Source organism: Amborella trichopoda, chromosome 5 (assembly GCF_054954075.1).
Source record: "Amborella trichopoda isolate Santa Cruz 75 chromosome 5, AtrichopodaSantaCruz75HAP2 v2.0, whole genome shotgun sequence".
NCBI classification, from domain to species: Eukaryota; Viridiplantae; Streptophyta; class Magnoliopsida; order Amborellales; family Amborellaceae; genus Amborella; species Amborella trichopoda.
Window position 1 is genome coordinate 17198792 of NC_142340.1, and position 26257 is coordinate 17225048.

At 33.3% G+C, this 26257-nt stretch overlaps 2 long non-coding RNA genes across 2 annotated transcripts; one reads left to right on the forward strand and one right to left on the reverse strand.

The window, feature by feature from the left end:
• The first annotated feature begins 5801 nt into the window (after positions 1–5801).
• On the forward strand, positions 5802–8386 carry LOC105421727 (uncharacterized). The gene is made up of 3 exons (XR_967116.3): positions 5802–6357; positions 7717–7813; positions 7938–8386. It is a non-coding gene; the product is annotated as an uncharacterized LOC105421727 (long non-coding RNA).
• Positions 8387–9396: 1010 nt separating this feature from the next.
• Positions 9397–14894, reverse strand: LOC110008466 (uncharacterized). Its single transcript, XR_002283378.2, has 2 exons — positions 14251–14894; positions 9397–9753 (listed from the first exon to the last, which is right to left on the reverse strand). It is a non-coding gene; the product is annotated as an uncharacterized LOC110008466 (long non-coding RNA).
• Between the last annotated feature and the right edge of the window lie 11363 nt (positions 14895–26257).

Consider the following 26257-nt stretch of genomic DNA (forward strand, 5'->3'; position numbering starts at 1 on the left):
TTCTGGACCCTTAATTTGATGTCATTGGATCCCACCCTATCCTAGATGTTTTAAGTTAAATTTTGATGATAGTTCCTTGGGAAACCCAAGACGTGCTGGTTTTGGTGGTGTGGTTAGAGATTATCAGGGTGCAGAGATAATCACTTTTTGTGGCCCATGCAAGATAACTACAACAAACCAAGCAAAAAAGTTAGCTATGCTTTAAGGTTTAAAGCTATTGAAGGATTGTTGTGATTAATCCGCATGGTTGGTGGAAGGGGATTCTCTTAATGTTATCAATTGGATGTTCAGGTCTGGTAAGCCACCTTAGAGCTTAAGAAGGTTGGGTGGAAGCTTTGGATATTTGTAGCAATAAGATTGTGGTTTTCAATCATGTTTTTAGGGAAGCGAATGAGATGGAAGACTCGCTTGCTAAGGATGGAGTGTTGGCCCCATCTTTGGTGCTCAATTCCTTATCCTTTTAATTGTTGTTTTTATCATATTTTCATTGTAATCGTTGGGTTGATTGAGTAATAAAATATTTGTGATCTTGTCAAAAAAAAGAAAAAGAGTTAGCCCACTATTGTGCTTGCTGGAATTGCAGAAAAAAGGTCTATTGAGAGGGATGCAAAGGTAGTAAAAGGTTGTATCTAGTATGGCAAAGGACCCCTAAATATAGAGCCACAAGGTGGCTGCACATTTACTGTAGCGGTGGTAACATGCACCACCAACAACTACAAGTTACATGCAGCCCCTTAACTCACTTGATGGCTGCTGTTACAGCCTTCGTTTGCCTCCATTTCATTAAGCTAAGTGTAAAGTGCGTCATCAAACACCCTTGTGCCCTGCCCCAGCCCTCGCACACGCATGTATATGTATGCATCACACGCTTCGCATGCTACCACATGCACATTCTCTCTCCTTTGAATGAAGGGTATATTGCATGAGAATGCATGCTCTTAAATACAACTCAAAAAACTCTCTCCTCTTCAATATAGGACTCAAACCCACATCTTTCTCTCTTTACTAAACAATTTAAGAAATAACAATAAAACTTTGGTTGTTGTTTTGAAATACACTTCAACATTTTTCAAATATAAAATACTAACAGTGGAGTTTCTCTCTCTATAGATGGGTTCTCTCTTTCTCTCAAATGTTTTCTCTACCACCTCAAAATCAGATTTTGGGTTTCTCTATACTAGTAGAGTGGTCGTGGTTCTCCCTCTATATCAGTTGGGTTTCTCTATACTAGTTGAGTCTCTCTCTCAGATGAGCTTCTCTGCCTGTCTGAAAATTAGATTGGTTAGATCTATGGCGCCTCACAATTAGATGGGTTCTTTCTCTATCTCTCTCTCTATTAGATGCGTTTCTCTACCTCAAAATCAAATGGACTATGACGCCTCAAAATAAGATGGGTTCTCTCTCTCTATCAGATGGGTTGTCTCCTTCAAAATTGAATCGCTACTATACTGATTCTTGAAGTTGATATATTGTTAAATCAAGTTTAGGGAAAAGCCTTAATTGGTATATTTTTCCCTAATGTAATGTTCTTTGAGTTGTTGCTAAATTTGGGGATTTTGATAGAAGTTTAGCTTTCAATGATTTTATGCATGTTTATTATAATTATTAGTTGAATTTGTCATGTTGTTGCCGAATTTCTTTTTCAATAGAGAAAAACCCTAAGTTAACCATTCCTAAAAAAAAAAACAGAGAAAAACCCATCGAGCATAATATTTATTTATAAACAATGATTTTCATAATAACTACTAAATAAATCACAAATAAAATAAAATTTAATTCAAAAAATAAAAATAAACCACAGTTCAACACAATCTAAATCAGAAATACAATAAAGCTTACAAAATCTGAACTTCATGCAGTAATTTTCTACAATAGCACTAAAATCTGCTCCATTTTAAGGTAAAAATACAATAAAAGCCCGTACCTCTAATATGCAACTTAGGGATAAACTGTAACGAGATAATAAACCCTAATTGGTGATAAACCCAGTATTTAGGGATAGAAATTCTTTTATAGGGGAATATATTTTTTTCCAAAAAAATATTACTTTCTAGTAGGTATAAAAATGGAAATTTCATAAAACAATAAAAAGTTATTGAACTTTCCAAACAATCAAAATTTAGAGTTTATTAATGGATTTTTTTTAACCGATATTTTAAAAAGCTTCAAAAAACGTGTTTTAAAATTTTTTATGAAAAGAACATAATTTTTTTACGATCTTTTGAAAAAGGGCCAAATTAAAACGTTTTAAAAAATGATGATTTTTTTAAAACAACGCGTTTTAAACGGCGACTTGCTAACTATGGTCTAGACACATTGCAACGGCCTTTGTATCAACAATCATTGTGTATGCTCAAGCAGCAAACAATCCATCACATGTATTTCACTGGGTTGCCAAAGATCCAGATTTGGGCCATGTTCGGTTGGAGTTCGGGCTATTTCGCCGGTGGCTGCTTAGACCCATTCTTTTTTTTTTTTGATTCGGGTTGGTCCAGATAGGCCCGTGGAGAGCTTGGCTTTCAAATTCCTACCCTTAAACCTCCTCTTTTATTCAGCCCAATTGCCCAAGCTCCTCTCTCTCTCTCTCTCTCAAACCCAAAATCTCTCTCTCTTTCTCTCAATCAAACCCAACCTCTCCCTCCCTAAAACCCAATCTCTATCTTACTTATATTATATTAAGGTTAAGGAAAAGTTATATAAGGGCGATGCCCTAAGCAATTAAATTATGGTGCACATCAAAAAGTCACTAGAAGATGTTGTTTTGATGCCCATAAATTCTCAAATCGAGCATCATAACTTCCAGATGTATGAACATAAAAAAAATAGATTTTAAGTCTTAGAATTAGTGCATATTGTAATGTATTTTTTGGACAGTCAATTTTCAATATTTTCAGGTGTTCATAGATCTGCTCGATCTACACTATTTTTAAAGCTTTAAATTTTATAATTAGAGATGAAAATAGATTTTTAAGTTATCCCAAAGATTTCAAACTTCTTTCAACGTATTTGAAGGTGTGCCGTACTTTGATTGTTTAGATTCTCGGTCCTATTTATAAACCACACCCTTATATTATTGAAGACTAAATAAAGGGAGGAAGCTCTAACATTTGAGAAAAAGGAAATATCTGTATAAATTTACTTTTAAGGGTTATAACCGGTAATGGTAGATTAGGGAGGGCATTCGCGGCAAATGGAAGAAGGAAGAAAGATATGACTTTAGGGGGCATGGATCCATGGAAAAGGATTTTCTAAAACACACTTTATTTCTTTGAAATATATTTATTGAAATAATTAGTTTTCTATAAAATAGATTTATGTTGTTTGGATGGTGGTATGACACATAGATGCATTACATTTTCAAGGCTTTTTTTTTTTGACTTTTTATTTAATGCTTTTAATTGTGTTATTTAAAATAAGAGAAATGACTATGTCCCACACCCATTTGTAATATCTCAAAAGATCACTATTAAATTTGGCACAGATCTTTAGAAAAGTCAAGCCCCATACCCATGCAATAACTTTTCTAGAGATCTGTATCAAATTTAATAATGATCCTTTGAGGTCCTACACACATGGGTGTGAGAGGGTTTCATAGGATCATTACTTTTAAAATAATGACATTTTTTTCATTAAATTTGAGATAGTTTCTCTCTTTAGAATTTAATATAGTTTCACTATCTTAAATTTTAAAATACTCTATCTCTAAAACTCAAAATTTGAGATACTTTTTCTTTAAAAATTATGAGATAGTTTCTTTCTCTAACGTGCACTTTTTCTTTAAAATTTTAAGATATGTTCTCTCTAAAACTTAAAACATGAGATAGTTTCTATTTCTAAAAATTTTCATGTAATTTCTTTATCTAAAATTTGATATAGTTTCTCTCAAAAAATTAAGATAATTTCTCTCTTTAAAACTTAAAATTTGATATAGATTCTCTCGCTAGATTTTCAAATAGTTTCTCTCTAAATTTTTTTGAGATAGTGTATCTCTCTAAAAATTTTCAGGTACTTTCTATGTTTAAAACTTAAAATTTGATATAGTTTATCTCTCTAAAATATGATATAGTTTTTCTATCTAAAATTTTAAGATACTTGGTCTCTCTAAACTTAAATTTTGAGATAGTTTTTCTCTAAAAATTTTCAAGTACTCTTTCTCTCTCTCTCTCTCTCTCTCTCTCTCTTCTCTTTAAATCTCATATTTTAGATAGTTTCAATCTTTAAATTTTATGGATTTTCTCTATCTAAAACTTAAAATTTGAGATAGTTTCTTTTTAAAAAAATTTGAGATAGTTTCTCTGTAGAATTTTTCATGTACTTTCTCTCTCTAAGACTTAAAATTTGAAATAGTTTCTGTCTAAATATTTTGAGATAGTTTCTCTCTCTAGAACTTAAAATTTAAGATATCTTCAATCTAACAATTTTGAGATGGTTTCTCTCTCTAAAATTTTAAAGTACTTTTTCTATCTAAAATTCGAAATTTAAGAAGTTTCTCTCTTTAAAACTTTTGAGATAGTTTCGCTCACCAATGCCAAAAAATTTGGTATAATTTCTCTATCTAAAATCATGTACTTTCTCTTTTTTAAGCTTAAAATTTGAGATAATTTTTCTCTCTAAAAATTTTAAAATAGTTTATCTCTAAAAAAATTTTGGCACTTTCTCTCACTAACATTTTATATAGTTTCTTTCTCTAAAATTTAAAAATAGTTTCTCCCACTAAAACTTAAATTTTGATATAGTTTATCTCTTTTAAAATTTTGAGATAATTTCTCGCTCTAAAAATTTCTAGATTGCTTCTCTCTCTAAAAATAAGTATGATTTCTCTCTCTAAAATTTTAATATACTTTCTCAATCGAAAAATTACAATTTGAGATACTTTCTCTCTCTATTTTGTGGGGGTAGTGTATTTGAAATGGGGAAATCTGTTTGGAAATCAAATTTTGAGGGTAAAAGCAAGGGTATAGATTTCTTTATTTTAGGCTAGAAATAAGGAAAATAATTTCCAAAATAAATACTTTATTCCAAAAATTCCAAAATGTGCCATCTTACAAAAAAAAAAAACATTTTATATGACCCCTTAGCTGATTTAATTTTTCTTGGACAAACTTCAAGCCTTTGTTCTCTTTACCTATTTGAACTAGGCCCATGCATCTGCTACGGAGCTAAAAGCCACTAAACAAAAAGGTTAATATAGCTTGTCTGGTTTGTTTAGGACAAACTTCAATGCTGAAATCCTCCTTTTGTGGAGACTGATTTGTCTAACACCGAGCTATACCCTAAAAAGACAAAAATAAGTTCGAAAATATAATAGCATCAGACTCAAACATCCAAAAAAAAAAAAACAAAGATTGAAGTCTAAACCATGTAAAATTTAAAATTGTGTTTGAACAATGTTTAGAGTCTAAACAATGTTTAGATACCACCATTTTGGATTTGAAAGAAATCCCTAGAATGGGGTCCACTTAAAAGGCCTATCAAGATGAAGCTTTAACAATGTAAAATTTAAAATTGCGTAGTCCAGAAGTTTTTATCATAAAATACCCTCGGTAGAAAATAACTTTTGCCTATAAATATTTCATATATTTTAGAGAGGCTGTTTTGAATGTTTTAAAATCTTTTTAAAATTCAATTTTGAATTAAAAAATATTTTTTTAATTTTTTTATGAATGATAATTGAATTTTCAGTGTAAATTTACTAAAATGCTTTTCTCAAATTTTTCAAGTAACTCATTAGTAATATAATTTTTACATTTGTATGGGAATTTGATGTTTTATATATATATATATATAGCGAAAGGATGCCCTACGCAGCACACGCATGAGAAGCTCAAGCGCTAACGGCTAAGATGGGTGGAAAGCAAATGAGTAGTGGGAATTCAAACACAAGCATTTCTCTCTCTACGAAACCCCCTCGCTCTCTCCTCGCAGCCCAATCCTACGAAACCCATTTCTCACGGAGCATCCCATCTCTCTCTTTTTGTAGCAAACCCATTAGCAGGGAGCATCCAATCTCTCTATGAAACCCTCTCTCTCTCTCTCTCCTCACAGCCCAACCCTACGAAACCCATTTCTCACAGAGCATCCCATCTCTCTCTCTCTCTCCTTGCACACCCCTCTAATCGTGGCAGCCATTTCTCACAGAGCATCCCTACGCGAGCTGCGTACGAAACCCATTCTCACAGACCTCACAGCCCAATCCCTCTATTCGTGGCAGCCGTTTCTCATAGAGAAACCCTCTCTCTCTCTCCTCGCAGCCCAACCCCTCCAATTGTGGCAGCCATTTCTCACACAAAATCGCAGAAGAAGCAGCAGCAGCAGAGCCCTCTCTCACAGTATAAACACCCAAAATCACATAAAAAGGTATGGGAAGCTCCATTTTTTCCTTTTTTTTTTTAGGGTTATTTATTTATTTTGTTTCTTATTCAGATGTTCTATTTGTTGTGCTTTCTTCTAATTTTCAAGTTTTTATTGTGATTTCGATTTCATTAGTGTGTTTATTAGGATTACGTATAAGTTTTGTATTATGGGTGTTATTGGCTTCTTGTATTTCAGCTCTGCTGCTGCTGCTTCTGTCTTCTCTCTCTACACAATTAAAAGATTGAATGGCACTAGGACTTGGGTTTCTTCTTTTATGTGGATATCTTCTTCCTTTACATAATGGGTTATGTATAAACAGTAATGCATACCTTTATATCCTTTTGGATTTTAATTGCATAAGCATCAATATAATGTATTATGAAATTATTTACTTGTTGTGAATGCATTATGAAATTGTGTCTATCAGATATAATCAAGTGCAATTTGTAGATCAAATTGGATGGATTTTTTATGGAAATGAGTCAAACTTATGTCAATGCATGGAATTATTAATTGTTCTTATGGAAAATTATCAATGGCCTCTGTTTCTTATCTGGTAGTCTGGAACTTACTTTCTTAAGCCATTTTTGTTATTGAGAAAGCATTACATAGAGGTACTACCTATGCTACATAGACAAGGTGGCATATATGCTATGTTTTGCTGATTCAAATTATACAACAGTTCACCATTCAGGTACTTGGGTATTTTAAATGGCTTTTAAAATTTGAAAATGAATTTTATGCTTTTCTAGGTAGTTGGGTATTTTAAATGGAATCAACATTGCCTTGTCGAATCCTTCTACTAATGTATTTTTGCCCTCTAATTTTCATCTTCGCATGCTTTATTATCCACATGCTAATGCAAAAAAATTCTGATATGTCAATTGTCGGCGGCCTTATTAATCATGTGCCATTGTAAGCACATTTTGATATGTTAAATGTTGTACACATTACTTTGAGAGTTAAGTTCACATTAATAAGGGTGTCACCCCTGTTGTCTACAATTGCTTTGAATATGGTTAATCCTATAATGGAAGCAATAAAATTTGAATAGTTAACAAATGGGCTATCTGGTCTACTAGGAGGTACTACCTATGCTGCATAGACAATGTGGCATATATGCTATGTATGAGTTTTGCATTTTGGGTGTTATTGGGTTCTTGTATTTCAGCTCTGCTGCTGCTGCTGCTACTTCTGTCTTCTTTCTCTACACAATTAAAGGATTGAATGACACTAATACTTCGGCTTCTTTTTTTATGTGGATATCTTTTGTGTTCTGCGGGACACTATGAAATCCATATCTTTCTAACAAGATATGATGCTCTAGTTTTGGACTAATTCAATCTTTCTTCACATGCAAAGCCATTTTGGATGGACAACCAACCAACACAGCCATGCAATAGGGATTTAATCATGATATGGGTTTGGCTGCTCTAGATGACTTGGCGGATATAGAAAGGTTTATGTCTTATTCTTTGTGTCCTTCCTTAATTTCATCTACTGGCATTGTATTACTTCACGTGTGGGTTTCTATGGTTAAATATCTGCTAATGTGGTGTTGAATTCTTTTGCTTCTTTTGTAGGTGACTCGAAACCTCAGTAGATGCTCCGCAATCCTTTAACTATGGTTCTTACAGTCATTTAATGAAGGAATGCCCCAAACCTCATGATATTGTTGCTGTAAAAAATGCTCACAAGAAACACAATATTTCTTTTTTTCTTTAATATCATTTATGAGGTGTTGTTTTCTATTTATTGGATGCTCATCGGTAATTGGCAGAACCTTATCTCTGTATTTTGTTTTATGGAACAGTCTGGAAAATGTTTTTATAGGTCTGCATTTGAGTTGCTAGTTTGTGACATTTAGGATGGGAAGCAAGCATGCTTTTTTGTAATGGAATTTGTATACAAATACTTGTGTTGTAAAGGGAGCTTCAGTCACAGTGATCAAACTTTAAGATTCAAACAGTTGTATTGAACTTGTTGAAATCGTTGAAGAAATATTACGAGTCTGGCCAATTGTCATGTACAATATATCTTGTTTGCTTCCGTTGTGATTTTGTTGGAGGACCTCGCCATAGCCAATCACTCTTTTATTGTTTTTCAAAAGTTCTCTATTCATTTCTACAATTTTTTTGTTTTTGTTCTTAGTAACCTTTTATTTTTTATTTAAGAAAAAAAATTTGGAAAAGAGAACTTCTGTTAGCTGTCATCCTTTATTGAGAAGATGTTCAACGATGGGTGTTGTTTACTTGCTCTGCTCTTTTCTTTCATATGCACCTAAGTTATTTGGACTTTCATTTTACAATGGTTATTTCCCTACTTTGAAAGTCTCATTACACAGTGATATAATCTTGCAACTTGTTGCAAGATGCTGTCGAATATTAAGTCGAACTGCACTCCTCCCCTCTCCCTGTTCACACTGAACAATATATGACTTGTTTCTTCTACTTTGTAATAATTAGAAATTATTGAAGTGCAAATGGATGTGAGTGCCTCATTGAATGAATTTCTTTTTTCTTTCTTGCTCTCCATCAGTAATTACCAAATCTAAAAAATAAATTCCAAGGAGAGAGAGAGAGAGAGAGCAAGATACCAGATGCCCGGTTGAAGAGGGTGGCATTTAGAGTATGAGAATATAAAACCTTACTAAGAAAAAGAAATTTTCAAGAGATATTCATTTCCTTTGTTTCCTTTTTATGAAATTGAGAGGTAGGTCTAGACCTTTGAACTAGATAGCATGTCATCAGTTTCCACAAATGCTGGGGGGTATCCATGGCGAACATGTCCACGGTGCAACTTACAATGCAATTTAAGTACATCAAGCTCCCTATCTAACCCTGGAATAATGCACTACCAGTGTCCCAATTGTGGCGGCTGTTGTTAAGGGGCGTAGTATTCATTTCTTTTCTATATTGAAAAAATAAACTATACCCATTGTAAAAGAACTATAAGTGCAGATTACTACTTTTTACGAAACAGTTCACATTCACTAAACAGATAAGCAAATTCCCTCTATAATTAACATCAGGGCTTCAAACATTGTGCTTACATATTCCTGTATTTACTGTTGAATTATTTCCATACAACACAATCACCACATTCGCCACACATATGTCCACTACAATACTGTATTTTACCAAAAAATGATTACTGTCCCCATTTCCATAGAACACAATCACTAGATTCACCACACATGTCCATTACAAAACTTCATTTCATCAAAAAAATGACTCTTTACTGCCCCATTGCCATACAACACAATCAACACATTTACCACAACTATAGAGCGTGTAACAAAAAATAGCTCTTGAACTATAGCAAGGAGCGTGTAACAAAAAATGGCTCTTGAATCTTTTCCAAAAATTTACTGCATCTTCTGTGGAGCATCTTTTCGACCTGCAACAATACGAATAGTCTTGATCTATTTCACACTGAAATAAAGGAGAATGTCTTGATCTTTTACCAAAATGCACAATGATAAAAGCGTGGAACACATGGAGAGAGACTGAAGAGCATCTTTGTTGGCTTAAGTGAATACTAACTATTTATGAACCTGAAGGAAGATACCCATAATTGGGAATTTAGAGGGAGAGAGAATCAAACTTGTGTCTTTACTTTTACATTGATTAAATTTTCAACTACTAGTTTGTTGCACCAGGGGGGACATGATGAGAGAGAGGTCAAACATAAAGGTTAAATTTTTTAGGAATGAGAGACATGCAGCATACATCATGCACATGCATCCGCAACATGAAAGCATACATAAAATATTTCATACATAGATCCATAATATATAATGTTGTTTACCACCAATGTTCATGTCCCACGTTGGACTGAATGTGGACTTTGGAAATAACCATGTAGTAAGAAAAGAAATAGCAATATTAGCATTTCATAATGCATTCACAATGAGTAATATCATATGGAAATTCTAATTCATCTTGATTTAAAAGCTTATACCATTATTTGAAAAATCGCCTGATCTAACCGCTAACCGCTCGGTTAGATCGGAACTGCCCCTTGCTAGTTCTGGTTTCGGGCGGTTTTGGTGATCGGTCTGTATTTTAAAAATAAAATCCCCAAAATAAGGAATTTGATTAGTAATATATTTTTTAAATATTTTTACATTATGGTAATTATTAAAAATTATTTTGGTCATTAATACTCACTTTTAAAATCCATTTTTTTCATTAATTTTCAACTTCATTTGAATGTGTTTTGTTTTAATAATTCTTTATATGATTTTCATATTTTAGTAGATTTTTTGTTTGCATCTTTTTTACTTTTTTCAACAATTTTGGCTGCCCGGGACTTGCCCGATTAGAACGGTTGAATGAGCCGGTTTACCAGTTAGGCCGGTTAAACCGCTTCTTGCCCCATGTCAGGTTAACCGTTCTGGTTTGATTTTGCGAACACTGGCTTATACAATTAAAATTCAAAAGAATCTAAAGGTATGGATTACTGCTTTTCACGAATGACTGATGGACAATTTCTTCTGTCATGCCCACTGCCTTGGCAAACTGCGTATTTCCTAGACTTTTTCACTGGCTTCCATCCCTCTGATCGAGTTTTTCTTGTTGCATTTGTCGGCCGTCCCTTTGCCCGTGCTCGTGGAGAATCAAGAATATTTTGGCAGTTGTAACTTCCATTTAATGTGTCATTACAACTAGTAGTACTCCTCTCATCATTGACGTGGCTCATGGTGCCAACCTGTGGACGTCGCTTACAACCGAATTTACCATCACCATTTATGATATCATCGTGCATTAAAGATATTACAAATTCATGAACCTCTGCACTTTCTGATGCACGCTCAGCGAGGTATCGAACAGCCTGTAATACCATTATATCTAATGGAGCGTGGTAGTGTAGATGTATGATGAAGTTGTTTGCCACTTTCATCAACAAAAATCCCCTGCTTTACGTCCTTTGACCAACGCCTCATTATGTATTGTGGAGGGATTTCAAAAATAGTTTCATCATAAAAATCTTCAACACATACTTGCAAAGAATGCCCATCCTCTCATATAAGTAACGATTGCAAGAAGCCATCTTCTCATGGGGATTGAATTCCACAAAGTATGATCTACATCTAGTTCCCATATCTGCCACCTTAAAAGTGGCAAGCTGTCCATTTTCATCAACTAACTCACTCATAAAATCCATACAATTGACAACCGCTTCCACAAATATCTTCAAAATTGTTTGAGTATAGATTTTTTATGCTTGTGACTCAAATAAAGAATATGTTATTAAGATTGGAGTAGTTGTAATATCTTTTAAGTCGTTTTTCTTTTCTTTTCTTACCTTTGCACATATTTCCAATAATGTACGTAAGCTTGTTTTGGATGTCAAGTGCATCTTGAAATGCTTATTCATCCCTTCATTTCTTTGAGTAGAAGTCATATTAGTTGTGAACCTGCCAGCCAAGTATACATCCACCCATTGCATGTGACAACCATAAAGCCTATTTGGCCATTCATTGCTTTCCAACTCATATTTCTCAATAATTAATTCCATACCAGTTCATATTCTTTTACTGTTGGGCTAACTATACAACTCTTGAAGGTATTTGAAAAAGAAGGATGCATGCGCAAGACATGACATAGTTTTTCTTTAACTTTCGAAAGTATATGCCACTTACAGTAATGATGCTCACTCTGGTAAAAAACTTGTCTCACTGCGGCTGAAATTGCATGGTGTTGATCAGTGAGAATAATGCCTAGTTGTTGTCCACCCATTGCTTCTAATTAATTTTCAAATACCCAAACAAATGATCTACCTTCTCATTAAATATGAGTGCAAATCTAAAAAAGATTGCATTGAAATGATGATTTACACCAAGTATGGGTGCAAAGAACATACTAAAACTATTTGTTTTGAATGTGATATCAAATGTAACCACATTAGAGAAGCATTGATAGGAAAATTTATATGTGGCTTCTACTCATAAGATGTTGAGAATGTGATCGTCTTCATTTAGTTTCAATCTATAGAAAAAAGATGGATTCGATTCTTTCATTTTATAGAGCCATTGCATAATTAGACTACCATCTTCTCCTCTTAGTTTTCTTCTCGCACTAGCAATTTCATTTTCGATGTCCTTTTGTGTACATGTGGCATTCTCGATCCCTCTAGCTTGCTTTATAAATATGTCTTGGCTTAACCATTGCCGAACTCATTGAATTTATCATCAACTTTGTGGCACTAGATATTGTTCGGTGACTGCGAATTAGACGAGCATTTTTTGGACTGACTAGATCGTGATTGTGATCATCAATAAACTTAGTCACAACCCACTCGTTGTCTGCTTTTCTACTCGGCCCTAGCTTAGTCTTACACCCACACATTGACTCAAGGAGTTCCTTTCCATTGACCTGATCTTTTACTTCGTGAAATCCTTCCTTAGAGCAATTAATTTCTCTATCAATCCTTTGACTCTTTTTATTATGGTTAGTACCCTTACGGATACCAAAACTTTTGGCCAATACATAAGCCTTATAGTAGTCAATTGCATCTTCCTCTGAAGAAAACTTCAGTCCTACATAGGGTACATTTGTTTCTAGGCCTTTGGTTGAGGAGTCAGGTTCTCCATCTTGTATTTCTATGAATTTTCTATGAGGGGTTGCAAGATAAGGAACCTGCTCCATGGGCTCATTGATGGCACCCATGTTGTCCACAACTGCGCGAGTGGGAGATGACACACAGTTTGAAACGGTATGATCTATCTAAGTTTTTCAATTGACCCTACATAAGAACACAAACTATTTAAATATATGCATGAAAACCTTTATATAAACAAAACAACACTCCTAGCAGACTAGATAGCCCATTTGTTAACTATTCAAATTTTATGGCTTCCGTCATAGGATCAACCATATTCGAAGCAATTGCAAACAACAGGGGTGACACCCTTATTATTGTGAACTTAAATCTCAAAGTAATGTGTATAATATTTAACATATCAAAATGAGCTTACAATGGCACATGAATAATAAGGCAGCTGACATTTGATATATCGGAATTTTCTTGCAATGGCATATGGATAATAAAGCATGCAAACACAAAAATTAGAGGGCAAAAATACATTAATAGAAGGATTCGACAAGGCAATGTTGATTCCATTTTAAATATCCAACTACCTAGAAAAACATAAAAGCCATTTTCAAATATAAAAAACCATTTAAAATACCCATGTACCTTAATAGTGAACTTTTGTATAATTTGAATCAGCAAAACATAGCATATATGCCACCTTGTTTATGTAGCATAGGTAGTACCTCTATGTAAAGCTTTCTCAATAACAGAATGACTTAAGAAAGTAAGTTCCAGACTACCAGATAAGAAACATTGGCCATTGATAATTTTCCATAAGAACAATTAATAATTCCATGCGTTGACATAAGTTTGACTCATTTCCATAAAAAATGCATCCAATTTGATCTATAAATTGCACTTGATTATATCTGATAGAAACAATTTCATAATGCATTCACAACAAGTAAAGAATTTCATAATACATTATATTGATGCTTATGCAATTAAAATCCAAAAGGATATAAAGGTATGCATTACTGTTTATACATACATTATGTAAAGGAAGAAGATATCCACATGAAAAAAGAAACCCAAGTACTAGTGCCATTTAATCTTTTAATTATGTAGAGAGAGAACATAGAAGCAGCAGCAAAAGAGCTGAAATACAAGAACCCAATAACACCCAAAATACAAAACTCATATAATCCTAATAAACACACCAATGAAATCAAAATCACAATAAAAACTAAAAAATTACAAGAAAGCACAGCAAATAGAACATCTGACTAAGAAACAAAAACAATAAATAACCCTTAAAAAAAAAAAAAAAGCAGCAGAAAATGGAGCTTCTCATACCTATTTCTATGTTTTGCGTATTTATACTGTGAGAGAGGGCTCTGTTGCTGCTGCTTCTTCTGCGATTTTGTGTGAGAAATAGCTGCCACAATTAGAGGGGTTGGGCTGCGAGGAGAGAGAGAGAGAGAGGGTTTCTCTATGAGAAATGGCTGCCACGATTAGAGGGATTGGGCTGCGACATCTGTGAGAATGAGTTTCATCCGCAGCTCGATTAGGGATGCTCTGTGAGAAATGGCTGCCACTATTAGAGGGTTTGAGCTGGGAGGAAAGAGAGAGACAGAGACAGAGATGGGATGCCCTGTGAGAAATGGGTTTCATAGGGCTGGGCTGCGAGGAGAGAGAGGGTTTCGTAGAGAGAGAGATGCGATACTCTGTGAGAATGAGTTTGCTACAGAAAGAGAGATGGGATGCTCTGTGAGAATAAGTTTGCTACAGAAAGAGAGATGGGATGCGCTGTGAGAAATGGGTTTCGTAGGGTTGGGCTGCGAGGAGAGACAAAGAGGGTTTCGTAGAGAGAGATGGGATGCTCTGTGAGAATGGGTTTCGTAGAGTGAGAGATGGGATGCTCTGTGAGAAATGGGTTTCGTAGGGTTGGGTTGCGAGGATAGAGAGAGAGTGTTTCGTTGAGAGAGGGAAATGCATCTATTTGAATTCCCATCACTCATTCGCTTTTATAGGGATTTCGTCAACTTTTCATCACCGTCTAAGTTTCATTGCGTGGTCACAATTATTTGGTAATATTTTATTTTTTATTTTTTTTATTAATCAGAATGACCTGAAATTTACAGAATATGTACATTTTACTGAGGTACATCTAATAAAAAAAAAAAAATTCCGTAAAAAAACAATTGATCAAAATACCCTCAAAACTTTTGGGGGGTATTTTGATCAATATTTTTAATGTAAAATATTGTTTTTATATTTTTTGTAGATTTTCCTTTTATTTATAAACACACGCTCCAATTTTAAGGTCATTCCGATTTGTAGAAAAAAAATGAAAAATGAAATACTATGGGACAATCGTGATCGCGCGATGAACTATGACGATGGGAGTAAGCAAAATGGTTGTTCATTTTAACCTGAAAATTGGAGCGTGTTCATAAAAATAGGGGAATCTTTGAAAAATATAAAAAAAATATTTTACATTAAAAAAATTGATCAAAATGCCCTTCGAAAAGTTTCAAGGTTACTTTGGTCAAGATAATTTTACTAATTATTTTTTTATATTTTTATTAAGTGCATTTAACTAAGATGTACACTTGATCCAAATTTCAAGTCATTCTAATTTATAGAAAAAAATAAATAAAATAAAATACTACCGAACAATTGTGAACGTACGATGAACTTTGGATGGTGATGAGTATAGACGAAATCACTGTTCATTTTCACCTATAGCCATTGAGAAGACTATATATATATATATATATATATATATATATATATATATATATATATATATATATATATATATATATATATATATATATATATATATATATATGAGTAATGATCCTATGAGTCCTTCCCACACCCATGTGTGTAGGAACCCAAATGATCATCATTAAATATGACACAGATGTTTAGAAAAGGTATCACATGAGTGTGGGACTTGATTTTTTTAGAGATCCGTGTCATATTTAATGGTGATCATTTGAGGACCTACACACATGGGTGTGGAAGGGTCTCATAATTTTTGACCCTGATGAAAAACGAGAAGTAATTACTCAGTTTATCAATCTTGCTAAAACAAAATCAAAACTCATTCCATTAATCAAACCTCCAGATGAATATAATTTTTCTGATAGAATGAAACGTATAAGTCAGCATGAAGCCTAACAAAAAGAACCAACCATTGCTGATCTCAAGCAAAAAGTAAATATTGTAAAAACAGAAGTTGCTCAATTAAAAAATCGAATTCAAATTCTAGAACTCCAAAATGAAACCCCAGGAATAGATACTGATACAGATTCTATTGAATTTGATCACCTAATCAGAACATCTCATCCACAACATAGAGAAACATCAACAAGTAAATCTGTAAATGCTTGGAATAAAGTCATTACACAAAAATGGTTTATCTTAATAACAATAGTCATAAGTGATGAATATGAATTTTAATCTTTAGCAATAGTAGATTCAGGGGCAGATCTCAACTGCCTAAATGAATGACTAGTTCCTACAAAATATTTTGATAAAACAACCCAAATCTTGAATACTACGGATGGAAGCAGATTGTTTATAAAATATAAACCCTCAAATGCGAAAATCTGCAATGAAAGCCATTGCTTCTCAACTACTTTCATAATGGTCAAAGGACTCAGTCAAGCTGTAATCCTTGGAGTACCTTTTCTCACCCTTTTATATCCAATGAAAATTACTCAATCAGGAATTGAAACAAGTGTTCATGATACTCATATTAAATTCGATTTCATTGATAAACCAAAAATCAAAGAGATCAATACAGTTAAAAATCATATCAAACACAAAGAGGATTTTCTAGGATCATTACAACTTGAAATCAAACATAAAGTTGTTACTGAAAAACTCTAAACGAAAGATATGATACAATAACTAAAAAGTGTTATTAAACAAGAAATATGTCATGAATTACCAACTGCTTTCTGGAACAGAAAACAGCATATTGTTGGATTACCATATGAAAATGAAACAAAAATCCCAACAAAAACTCGTCTTATTCAAATGAATACTGAATTACTTCAAACATGTCATATGGAAATCAAAGATTTCCTTCAAAAGAAACTTATCCGTCCAAGCCTATCTCCATGGAGCTGTTCTGCTTTTTATGTCAATAAAAACGCTGAACAGGAACGAGGAGTCCCACGATTAGTCATCAATTATAAACCTCTCAATACGGTCTTACAATGGATCGAATATCCTATTCCCAACAATAAATAGACCTTTAAGGCCAGGAGCGCCGCTGAGGTCCAAGAAGACATAAGAGGGAGTCACAGAGGACTGTCCAGATAGCACTCAACCGCAACTTAATAATGGAAAAATTTATTAAGAATCTATCGGATAAAGCAATTAGTTCAACTAGTAGTACTCTAAGAATTAAAAATAAAGAAGAAATTATCATAAATGATATAGAAGCCCAAATTCAAAATTGGAATATACCAAAGGTTCCAATATCTGATGTTTATAAAAAAGGTACTTTTGATCTTAAAATAGGATATGCTATCAAAACAGTAGAACAGACTCTATCTGTTACAAGTAGCCAAGAGGATTTCCAATTATTATCTAATAAAATATTACAAGTCCATTAAACAAAAAATTATAAATATCTCCATATAGGTTTAATACAAATTGCAGTTAAACTTTTAACTCGTTTAGGACTTAATAATTCTATCTTGGTATGTCTACGTGACACTACACATAATAGATTTTCTGACTCATTACTCGGAATGGTTAAATCTAGCATATGTAGTGGACTAATTTATTTTAATTGTTTTCCTAATTATTTTGTATCACTTACAGATCCAAACATCTTAAATGCTTTAAGCCTAAACTTGAAAACTCAAGGATTTGATATGATGTTAGGTTCCTAAAATATAGCCATTGTCTATTGTATTTATTACAAAGTAATGACTACGTTATGTCCTAATGTACTACAAGTAGACACACGAGGACATACTATATTTTTCCAAACCAATATAGAAAAATCCAATACCATCATACCAAAAACAATATCCTGGTCAGACATTATCTTACCAGAATTATGGTTTATTCATAATGAAAACCAACCATCCCAAACATCTATACAAAATATTCCAGATAAAATTATAGAACATACAGATGGAAATATTGAAATCCAATTTACTAATAATCGAACTACTATTCCTACTGCCACAACAAAGTCTATATCTTTTCCTCAATTTTCTCTCAAAATTGAACCGCCAAGGCAATCTGTTACCACACACACCCATAGTCCACATCTAAGGACTCCTTCATCCACAAGTAGTACTTCTCGGAGACTACAAATTGATGGATTAAGAACACCAGATAATATTATTATTCCACAATATAAAAAAGCTCAACAAGAACTTGAAGAATCTGACGTCCTTCAAGTCTTACAACTTGAAGAACAATTCGATAATCAATATATCGAAAATGACTATTTATCTGCTGAAAATACAGATATAAGAAAATGGTATATTGATACGTTTGAACCAAAATTCATATCTTTATTTCATAAAAAATATAACAAATTCTAAAAAGAAAGAAACCAAAGTACTTGTATCTTCACATGGTTAAAAGACATTTTACACCAATACTCTATTCTTATACCAGAATTTCATCTTCAAACTCTTGGAAAACAAACAGTTAGAATAGAGAATTTGTTAACTCCCATACGACAAAATGATCCAAAGAAAATTCTCTTTAAACCTCCTTCTGAAATAAATAAAGACAAATTCTTTATAGGAGATGATAATAAAACTCTCATGGATCAGTTAATACCAAATTATCGAAATTAGAACTCAAAGAACCCAAGAGAACAATTATGGAGACAAGTCCGGGAGTCACTTCAGAAGACAGAGGATAAGCTAAAATTTCCGTCCATGACAATATGGCTCTTCAAGAAGAAGACCCTAAACCTCAAATTAAAAATACTCTGTCAAATATGCAAAAGGCATTCGCAGAACATAGTATTTCTTCAAACAATATTTATCGAATCAATTATAGTAAAAATTGGCAGCCTATAAATGCTAGACCATATTACAAGAGACCAACCCCGGTTGACATACAATTAGAAGAAGATTTAGTTAGTCATACATCCACCTATACTGGTCGAACCATCAGTAATTGGAGTATTGATGGAATTTAAGACCATCAAATATTAGACACTATGCGACATATGACAATGTACGCATCAGCATGTAAAATGGTTGGAAGCCATGACCAAGAAATAACAAAAGCCATAGTATCCGGATTTACTGGTTGGCTGCGAGGATGGTGGGATTTCCATCTCAATGATCAAATCATACTTTTATCAATACTATCAAACATGTTGGTTTAGTTGTTTCTACTAAAAAACTCAATTTCTTCCAAACCAAAATCTGATTTTTAGGACATAATATTAACCAAGGTACATTATCCCCATTGATAGATCAGTTTTATTTGCTGATAAATTCCCTGATAAAATTGTAGACAAAACCGAATTGCAACGATTTTTAGGATGTCTTAATTATATCAATAATTTCTATCAAAATCTTACCATAGAAGCCAAACCTTTATATGATAGGTTAAAAAAGAATCCTCCACCATGGACTGAGATCCATACTTTGGTTGTTCAACGACTTAAGCAAAAAGCCAAAGAATTACCTTGTTTAACACGTCCCAATCCTACTGCATTTAAAATCATTGAATGCGATGCCTCTGACTTAGGTCTCGGCGACTGTCTACAGAAAATAGAAGAAAGCAAAGTAGAAGAGAGAGGAAAGGGAGAAACTAGGAAACTATGAGTCCATATGCTGAGCTTGCTTCAGATGCTTTCTTTGTAGTCCTTGCGAAGTCTGTACATCAAGTTGGTAACCTCTTACTACTTTAAATTTGTGATTGTAATATTTCTTTTCTACCTTCTTACTATCCTTCCGAGTGGAAACACTTTGCCAGTTTATGTGTATGTAAACAGTAAGTTATGTTGTTTCTTTCTTAATCTATGATGCAATTGAAATTTGTATTTACTTTTAAAATTCGCAATCTTACTCATACTTCGTGGATTGTTTTTGATATATCTTGGATTTTTTCTTTAATTCTCATATGTGCTTTTCTTTATTATGTTTCAATCTTACAAACATTGATCGTTTATAATTATGTTCTTTTTACATTTTTAAGATAAATGTTAGAAATTTCATTAGGGTAGATCTTGCGCCGAAATTGGTATCAGAGCCACACCCTGTTTAGAGTAATTAATAGTTGTCACTAGTTACTGTATCTAAGGAAACTTACTAAATTAATCCATTAGAGAAAGTTGGTCCGAGCATTGAGGTTAGAGACGCTCAGACACCTAGTATAAAGACTGTTAAGGCCAGGAGCGCTGCTGAGGTCGAAGAAGACATAAGAGGTAGTCATAGAGGACTGTCTAGATAACACTCAACCGCTACCTAATAATGGAAAAATTTATTAAGAATCTATCGGATAAAGCAATTAGTTCAACTAGTAGTACTCTAAGAATTAAAAATAAAGAAGAAATTATCATAAATGATATAGAAGCCCAAATTCAAAATTGGAATATACCAAAGGTTCCAATATCTGATGTTTATAAAAAAGGTACTTTTGATCTTAAAATAGGATTGCTATCAAAACAGTAGAACAGCCTCTATCTGTTACAAGTAGCCAAGAGGATTTCCAATTATTATCTAATAAAGTATTACAAGTCCATAAAACAAAAAATTATAAATATCTCCATAGAGGTTTAATACAAATTGCAGTTAAACCTTTAACTCGTTTAGGACTTAGTAATTCTATCCTGGTATGTTTACGTGACACTACACATAATAGATTTTCCGACTCATTACTCGGAATGGTTAAATCTAGCCTATGTAGTGGACCAATTTATTTTAATTGTTTTCCTAATTATTCTGTATCACTTACAGATTCAAACATCTTAAATGTTTTAAGCCTAAACTTGAAAACTCAAGGATTTGATATGATGTTAGGTTCCTAAAATATAGCCATTGTCTATCGTATTTATTACAAAGTAATGATATGTCCTAATGTACTTCAAGTAGACACACGAGGACAGACTATATTTTTCCAAACCAATATAGAAAAATCTAATACCATCATACCAAAAACAATATCTTGGTCAGACATTATCTTACCAGAATCATGGTCTATTCATAATGAAAATCAACCATCCCAAACATCTATACAAAATATTCCAGATAAAATTATCGAACATACAGATGGAAATATTGAAATCCAATTTACTAATAATCGAACTACTATTCCTACTGCCACAGCAGAGTCTATATCTTTTCCTCAATTTTCTCTCAAAATTGAACCGTCAAGGCAATCTATTACCACATACACTCATAGTCCACATCTAAGGACTCTTTCATTCACAAGTAGTACTCCTCGGAGACTACAAATTGATGGATTAAGAAGAACACCAGATAATATTATTATTCCACAATATAAAAAAGCTCAATAAGAACCTGAAGAATCTGACTTCCTTCAAGTCTTACAACTTGAAGAACAATTCGATAATCAATATATCGAAAATGACTATTTATCTGTTGAAAATGCAGATAAAAGAAAATGGTATCTTGATACGTTTGAACCAAAATTAATATCTTTATTTCATAAAAAATATAACAAATTCTGAAAACAAGGAAACAAAAGTACTTGTTTCTTCACATGGTTAAAAGACATTTTACACCAATACTCTATTCTTATACCAGAAAATTCTCTTTAAACCTCCTCCTGAAATAAATAAAGATAAATTCTGTATAGGAGATGATAATAAAACTCTCATGGATCAGTTAATATCCAAATTATCAAAATTAGAACTCAAAGAACCTAAGAGAACAATTATGGAGACAAGTCCTGGAGTCACTTCAGAAGACAGAGGAAAAGCTAAAATTCTCGTCCATGATAATATGGCTCTTCAAGAAGAAGACCCTAAACCTCAAATTAAAAATACTCTGTCAAATATGCAAAAGGCATTCACAGAACATAGTATTTCTTCAGACAATATTTATCGAATCAATTATAGTAAAAATTGGTAGCCTATAAATGCTAAACCATATTACAAGAGACCAACCTCGGTTGACATATAATTAGAAGAAGATTTAGTTAGTCATACATCCACCTATACTTGTCGAACCATCAGTAATTGGAGTATTGATGGAATTTAAGACCATCAAATATTAGACACTATGCGACATATGACAATGTACGCATCAGCATGTAAAATGGCTAGAAGCCATGACCAAGAAATCGTAAAAGCCATAGTATCCGGATTTACTGGTCGGCTGCGAGGATGGTGGGATTTCCATCTCAATGATCAAACAAAAAAACAAATCGATAAACAAAATATAAGTGGTAAAATGGAATTAGGAGATTTCTGTGAACAGTTTGGTTATCACATTGATAAAAATAAACAACATGATATACATAAATTCCATAAACGCAAACATAAATTTAAATCTAAACAAAAGCAAGATAAACCTCTAAATGTTTCTAAAAAGAAAAAGAAATTTACAAAAATATTTGCTTCTAATAAATCATCCCAAAGAAAAGATAAAAAATTACCTGTCTGTTATAAATGTGGAAAAGTTGGCCATTACAAAAACCAATATAAAGTCAAAAAGAAAATTGTTGCTATAATCCTAGATGAACAAATAAGGAAGAAAATATATGATATTATCCAAATCTACGATTCTCCATCTAGTTCAGATTCAGATACTACTTCATCTAGTAGTAATACATCTTTTCTTGGTAATATCCATGATGAAAACCTTTATTGGTCAAATACATCTAGCAGTTCTGAAAATGATGATGACATATGTAAATGTCCTATTCCTACTTCTGATATTTATACTTTGACAAAAGAAGATAATCTCATATTAGATTTAATAGAGAAAATTTTTGACCCTGATGAAAAACGAGAAGTAATTACTCAGTTTATCAATCCTGCTAAAACAAAATCAAAACCCATTCCATTAATGAAACCTCCAGATGAATATAATTTTTCTGATATAATGAAATGTATAAGTCAGTATGAAGCCTATAAAAAAGAACCAACCATTGCTGATCTCAAGCAAGAAGTAAATATTGTAAAACAGAAGTTGCTCAATTAAAAAATCGAATACAAATTCTAGAACTCCAAAATGAAACCCCAGGAATAGATATTGATACAGATTCTATTGAATTTGATCACCTAATCAGAACATCTCATCCACAACATAGAGAAACATCAACAAGTAAATCTGTAAATGTTTTGAATAAAGTCATTACACAAAAATGGTTTATCTTTGTAACAATAGTCATAAGTGATGAATATGAATTTCAATCTTTAGCATTAGTAGATTCAGGGGCAGATCTCCACTGCCTAAATGAAGGACTAGTTCCTACAAAATATTTTGATAAAACAACCCAAACCTTGAATATTGCGCCTGGAAGCAGATTGTTTATTAAATATAAACTCTCAAATGTTAAAATCTGCAATAAAGGCCATTGCTTCGCAACTACTTTCATAATGGTCAAAGGACTCAGCCAAGCTGTAATCCTTGGAGTACCTTTTCTCACCCTTTTATATCCAATGGAAATTACTCAATCAAGAATTGAAACAAGTGTTCATGATACTCATATTAAATTTGATTTTCTTGATAAACCAAAAATCAAAGAGATCAATACAGTTAAAAATCATATCAAACAAAAAGAGGATTTTCTAGAATCAACTTGAAATCAAACTTAAAGTTGTTACTTAAAAACTCTAAACGAAAGATATGATACAAAAAATACAACAACTAAAAAGTATTATTAAACAAGAAATATGTCATGAATTACCAACTGCTTTCTGGAACATAAAACAGCATATTGTTGGATTACCATATGAACCCGTTTTTAATGAAACAAAAATCCCAACAAAAGCTCGTCCTATTCAAATGAATACTGAATTACTTCAAACATGTCATATGAAAATCAAAGATCTCTTTCAAAAGAAAGTTATCCATCCAAGCCTATCTCCATGGAGCTGCTATGCTTTTTATGTAAAAAAAAACGCTGAACAGGAACGAGGAGTCCCACGATTAGTCATCAATTATAAACCTCTCAATAAGGTCTTACAATGAATCGGATATCCTATTCCCAACAAAAAAGATTTATTGGATCGATTAATACATGCTGTTATCTTTTCAAATTTTGGTTTAAAATCAGGATTCTGGCAGATTCAGATAAAAGAAGAAGACAAATATAAAACTGCTTTTAATGTACCATTCGGACAATATGAATGGAATGTAATGCCTTTTGGTCTTAAAAATGCTCCATCTGAATTTATCTTAAAAATGTAAAAAGAACAGAGTTATTAACGATCAATTGTTGTAAGATTGAAACATAATAAAGAAAAGCACGTATGAGAATTAAAGCAGAAATCCAAGATATATCAAGAACAATCCACGAAGTATGAGTAAGATTGCGAATTTTAAAAGTAAATACAAATTTCAATTGCATCATAGATTAAAAAAGAAACAACATAACTTACTGTTTACATATACATAAACTGACAAAGTGTTTCCACTCGGAGGGATAATAAGAAGGTAGAGAGGAAATATTACAATCACACATTTAAAGTAGTAAGAGGTTACCGACTTGATGTACAGACGGCTGAAGAGAATAAACGTACTGTCTACAGAAAATAGAAGAAAGCAAAGTAGAAGAGAGAGGGAAGGGAGAAAGTATGAAACTATGAGTCCATATGCTGAGCTTGCTTCAGATTCTTTCTTTGTAGTCCTTGCGAAGTCTGCTTTGCAATAAGGCGAGAAGGGGTATTTATAGGCATAAAGAGAAGCGGCGTGCCTTCGAGATGAAGGAAAGGATGTGGCTGAAGGAAGTGCCGTAAGGGAGGAGATAGCTGACGTGGGATGCGTGGCTGAGAGCAGTGCTGTAGTGAGGGAGGAGATAACTGACATGGGACGAGTGGCGGAGAGAAGTGCCGTAATGAAGAGGGTAACTGATAGGGGACACGTGGTAGGAAAAGAGGGCGGCCGTACGTCGGTGGCGAATCTTTTGGCTTCATATGTGCAGGAGTGAAGGAGTTGGCTTTGTTTGTACGAGAGTAAAAGGAATAAGCAGAGGACACGTGGCTGTGATTGTGACCTTTTTCACTGTGGTATGTCTATTCATGGAATCTTTTTACTGTAGGATGGCATCTGCGGGGCCGGATGAAGGAAAAAGAAGAACATGGAATCTTTTTGATTATGGGTCATGTCAAAGGATAAGGGGAATCTTTATTTGCTTTACGTCATATCTGTCGGATTGTTAGGTCATGCATTTAGATCTTGGCTGAAATCTTCCAGCAGTGGATTTCCTGACTGGACTGTTTCTTCGGATGTGGTTGGTCCTGGATTTGAAGTGGTAAAGATCTGCAAGAGATTCTCTTCCAGTTCTTCAAGAGTGACATTTGGGTGGGATAGTCTCATCTTTTTGAGATATGCAGAAAATGTGAGACGGCTGACAGTATTATTTTCTTGGGGTTGAATTATGTCAAATTGAGGAGGCATTCGTTTGAGTGTCAAAGAGGAGGGTTTAATACTGTAAATATCCCACCATTTGATTTTGATGGTTTTACCAAGGCGAGGGACATATTCAAAATTATTGGTATTATTTTCAGAAAGGGAGTAATCCCATTTTAGAATCCATGGGATTTGATAGATGCCCATAAAGTATAGGTGATAATCATCTTGGGGAGTGCATGTATTATGAATGGCAAATTTTTCTTGAAAGGCTTGAAATTCATCTGGTAATATTTGAGTATGTGATCCCCATATTAGGAACCAATGTCGGAACCAGCTAGGGAACTGTTCCAAGATAAGGAATTTAAATTAGACATACCAAGAATGAGTATTATTTGGATTTTGAAAGGCAAAGACCTTATGCCAGGCCTCAATATACTCAGCATACTTATAATATTTGTATTGAAATTCAGGATTGACTAACTTTTGCGTTGCATAGGGTTATTACCCCAATCTTCATAAGATAAATTTTTTTTAATTTGTAATTTAGAATATGCATATAGTTTAATATTACCTTGATAGAAATGTACGAGGGATACTGAACCAGTTTCCATGAGTACAGCTTCATACCATTCACGCGTCTTGGCTCCATTAGTAGGGTTCAAGTGATTAGTGAGATATAAGGGAGCTAATTTATTTGGGTCCATGTTTATATGCTTGTCGCATATGGGTATATCAGCCAGAAATGCGGTTTCAACATAAACTGAGTTTGAAGCGGATGAAGTTTGTCTATTTGGGTAGGCAGCTGG